This window comes from Rutidosis leptorrhynchoides, chromosome 2, assembly GCF_046630445.1.
Source record: "Rutidosis leptorrhynchoides isolate AG116_Rl617_1_P2 chromosome 2, CSIRO_AGI_Rlap_v1, whole genome shotgun sequence".
Taxonomy (NCBI): domain Eukaryota; kingdom Viridiplantae; phylum Streptophyta; class Magnoliopsida; order Asterales; family Asteraceae; genus Rutidosis; species Rutidosis leptorrhynchoides.
Genome location: NC_092334.1, coordinates 74,439,871 through 74,445,283, shown reverse-complemented (window position 1 = coordinate 74,445,283; position 5,413 = coordinate 74,439,871).

Here is a 5,413-nt window from a genome sequence, read left to right as displayed (position 1 = left end):
TAGTTATAGAAATTGAACCAAAGTTTGAATATGATTATTACCTTATATTAGAATGATAACCTACTGTAAGAAACAAAGATTTCTTGAGGTTGGATGATCACCTTACAAGATTGGAAGTGAGCTAGCAAACTTGAAAGTATTCTTGATTTTATGAAACTAGAATTTTTGGAATTTATGAAGAACACTTAGAACTTGAAGATAGAACTTGAGAGAGATCAATTAGATGAAGAAAATTGAAGAATGAAAGTGTTTGTAGGTGTTTTTGGTCGTTGGTGTATGGATTAGATATAAAGGATATGTTATTTTGTTTTCATGTAAATAAGTCATGAATGATTACTCATATTTTTGTAATTTTATGAGATATTTCATGCTAGTTGCCAAATGATGGTTCCCACATGTGTTAGGTGACTCACATGGGCTGCTAAGAGCTGATCATTGGAGTGTATATACCAATAGTACATACATCTAAAAGCTGTGTATTGTACGAGTACGAATACGGGTGCATACGAGTAGAATTGTTGATGAAACTGAACGAGGATGTAATTGTAAGCATTTTTGTTAAGTAGAAGTATTTTGATAAGTGTCTTGAAGTCTTTCAAAAGTGTATGAATACATATTAAAACACTACATGTATATACATTTTAACTGAGTCGTTAAGTCATCGTTAGTCGTTACATGTAAATGTTGTTTTGAAACCTTTAGGTTAACGATCTTGTTAAATGTTGTTAACCCAATGTTTATAATATCAAAAGAGATTTTAAATTATTATATTATCATGATATTATGATGTACGAATATCTCTTAATATGATATATATACATTAAATGTCGTTACAACGATAATCGTTACATATATGTCTCGTTTCAAAATCATTAAGTTAGTAGTCTTGTTTTTACATATGTAGTTCATTGTTAATATAATTAATGATATGTTTACTTATCATAATATCATGTTAACTATATATATAACCATATATATGTCATCATATAGTTTTTACAAGTTTTAACGTACGTGAATCACCGGTCAACTTGGGTGGTCAATTGTCTATATGAAACCTATTTCAATTAATCAAGTCTTAACAAGTTTGATTGCTTAACATGTTGGAAACATTTAATCATGTAAATATCAATCTCATTTAATATATATAAACATGGAAAATTTCGGGTCACTACAGATTAATTGAGTTATTGTATACACTGGGTATTGAAAAACAGATTGAGTTACCCATGATGGAGGCCAAGGACAAATACAAGGACCAAATCCTATATTCAAAGGATTCAGGTAATTCTGGATCCGTTGAAATCTTTAGAGAATATCTTGCTCCGAAGTCATGTTAAAATCTTGCGGAAAATCTTTCCCCATCAACCGTCGAACTTAGAAATTCCAAAATATCATCATCAATATCTTTGATATTTCTGAGGATATTTTCATAAATATTCTCGTCCGAAATTATATACCTCTTCGTGCTTCCTGTGTATCAATATATTGGAAATATTCAATAGAAAATATAGTACCGAAAAGCAGATTATGCGAAACTATGAAGAAAGCTGTGGATAAATCACAAGGACTGAATCTACCTTCAAAGAATCCAAATGATTCAGTGTCTGCGGAAATAGTTAGCAAACACATTACCCCTTAGTTTAAACCTTCACAGACAGATATTCTTCATCATCATCTTACCTGAAATATTATAAGGTATCTTCGTATCTCCCATTATACATATTCTCCATATTTCTGGAAATATTATCACAACTATTCTTATATGAGATCATTTATCTCTCCGTAATATCTGCAACATAAAAGAAACTGTGTTAGTTGCTAAATTCTAAAAAATTCAAATATGAATGTTTTTGAAGTAGTGTTGGGAACTGATGCCTGGGTTAGTATAATATAATGACACTTGATCAACGTCATTATATTACGGTGATTCATGCTAAGTTTCTAATGGACGTGATGATTCACAGAATATACAGTCATCATGTACCATTTACACGATTCTTACATTCTACTTAATCTCTAAACATATCAAGGAACTATTTCTTGATGATTCGGTCTTTTTCAGGGTATTCTGGTAATTTAACAAAATCAGGATTTACCATTGCCCTTTCTTTCTTAGAACAATTACTATATTCCTTCTGAAATCCATACATACGAATTCCGGACCATTACGAGAGCTATTTAATCGCAAGAAGAAGAAACGAAAGGACAAAGCTCCGAAATAGAAATTCGGGGTATAAACCGCAGCAAATAGAAGAGAGCATTAACTATGGATGACGATGACTATAGAAGACAGAAGCAGGGACATCGAAATATAAGGGAAGGTGTAAAATCTAACAACAACCCGGAAATTACAACCCGTATATATCGATGCATATAGCAATGTAAAGACATGGGAGAACTAGAAACACTATAAACCCAAGAGTATAGTAGAAGTAAATAGATTCTTCTGGTGGCAGATTAAAAAGAAGGATGACAGATATGCAAGTTAAGAGGATATCAAGGATCAGGATGGGATGAAGCATATTAACGAATACTTTAAAGTAGGAATTGAGAAAGAAAGAATAGAAGGTGTGAGTTGTAAGGAAAAGGAGAGGGTGGATTTATAGGAAAATTTTCGACAGAGCAATCGAAGCAGATTATCGCGTTTAATCAGAGAAGATCTGAATCTCCTTAATTACCGAAGAATCAAATCTTAATATAAAGATTTCTTCTAAATTCGATTTCGGAAATCAATCTTGACTACGCCACCTGTTAGGTCAAACCTGCATTTATTCATTTTCACTCTTAGGTGATAGCTTCATTCGTGCTCTTCACAAAAACAAATCGTTTTATCTATATCACTCAATTATGATAAAACTCTATTATCGATTCATATTCGTCATGAAAACATTTTATTAGTTAGCCATGACGACCTCGATCAAATTTCGGGACGAAATTTCTTTTAACGGGTAGGTAATGTGATGACCCGGAAATTTCCGATCAAATTTAAACTTTAATCTTTATATATATCCGACACGATAAGCAAAATCTGTAATGTTGAGTCTCGAAAGTTTTGAAACTATATTTCTGTAATCAAATATCCTTTAACCATGCCTAACGATTCACGAACAATTATGTGTAAATAAATATATATACATATACATGTGTGATTATTAAATGGAGATATATTAATAAAACATTGAACGGATTAGTTAATATGAATATAAGCTATGAGATCTATTTTATGAACTTGGAAATGTTATCAAGGTATTGAATAAATAATACTTTACATGAACGTATTTGTTTGATGTAAGTTTATCAACGAGATTAAAAGATAATATCAAATGATTGAATTATCAGATACATTGAATTATGATTTCGAGTCTCTGTTATGAGGTCCACTTTGAATTAGAAAACTCTTACTTTTAACGGTATTCGGAATAAATGGTAAAGTGATTTACAAGTAAGAACAAAGTATCACTTATTGGGAGTTAGACAAAAGTTAGTGGAGAATTGAATTTCATAATACTCGATTTATCATATAGAAAGAATAATTGGGATAAGATTCGTTGACTAGATAAACCCATTTGATATGTTATATTAAGATATATTATTTAGAAAGTTAAGAAAATTAAACTAAACATTTACGCATAAAAGAATGAAAACAAATTAAGTTTTAAAGCATAAACGTTATAGGATTTTTGATAATGTAAATGATCTTAAAATATATAATTAGTTTTGAAAGGATAACTAGTATGTTATAAGATAAATATTTCAAAAATGTGTATAAGATTATAAAATTTTAATTTAAACTAGTCATAAAACGTTTTGATTTTAAACTAATATTAATAAATAGGCTTTGATAATTAACAAGTTTATGAATTATAAAAGGAAATGATCAAAACACTCAAAATATTAAGTTACACTTTGAGTGAGTTAGTTTTTAACTAATTTAAGTCTAGTTATTAATAAAGGTACATGTCACAAAACGTTTAATTTAAAATAAAATATTTTGACAAACAACGAGACTTTGATTTATGGAAGTAAATGACCACAACACTCAATTTTATAAGTTATATTTTTATAAAGGTAATTTATTGATGAGTAAGTCTAATTTTTGTAAAAGGTACACGTCGCGTAACGTAAAAGGCTAGTTTTCTAAATGTACGAAAGTGCGCCCGAAAAACCGAAAGTGGTACATGAGTCGTGAGGCCACGACCGTGTAATTTTTGTAAAAATTATATTTTTACCATCAACGTAAATATAATATAATATATAAGTAATTATATAAATTAAATATAATAAATATATAATAATAATAAAAATAAAATGATACATGTTCATTCACGTGAAGATTGGGCACCATTTACACGTTTTATTTTTTTTAATTATATTATTATATATTAAAATGGTGTAGTAGGTAAGGCCACAATTCATTTAAATCAAACGAAATCCAGTTTTGTGATTCATTTTTCTTCTGCACTCCGTAAACACACACACATACATATAAATTTTAAATATTAATATTATTATTTGATATTAGGGAGCGATAATATTAGTATTATACATAAAATATTACGACAAGGTCATGAGTGGGTCATTTCAAGACAAGTTTTATGAGTAAGATAGGGCTAAGGAAATTATGAGTTATGGCTATGGAGATGATGGGTATTGTTCATGGGTATGCTTGTGAGGTTAAACTAGTGTTTGTCATCTCCGTTGCGTCTACGTACCTTTCCTACAATATTGAACCTCAATATTGATACATGAGCACTCATAACTTAACTTTTATTTACTAATAGTGTATCCCTGACTAGTGCTCGAGATTATAGGATTGTGCATGCTTGTATATCTGATATTGCCCTTAGATAGGTTATGTTGAATCTTAAAGGTTGTTATACTAGGGATGAAATAAGGTATAAAATATGCATGTCTTTGGAAAGCTAGCGAAAAATTAAGAACTTTTCATTTAGATATCAAATGGATTCGATGAACGGTTAGAAAGTTATGAAATAAACGAATTGTATAATTAATTTCGTAATTAAAATTGCTGATGATAATTAGTGAACTAATTTTCTGGGTAATAAAAAGTGGTTATTTGGATTCTACTCGTCGAGTAGATGAATTTTCATATAAAGCACGTCTCGTTTCGTTGAACGGTTGTCAAGTTATGGATAAAAGAAGTTTTGTAAATTTTGATGAAACGTCGATACGGAAACTGAAATTCTCGCTGATCTGCGTTGTTTCAGATTAAAACAAAAATACCACTGAATTCTTTGTTGTAAGGTCTAACAAACGACTCTGGCCGTTTGTCAATTCGAGTCTCGACGATTTTTCTAAAAATCGTCAAAGTTGACTGTTTGGTCACATTTTAAAATTCTAAAAAGAGTTGAAACTTTTTATTAAAAATATCAGTTTTGTATCAGTTGTCATG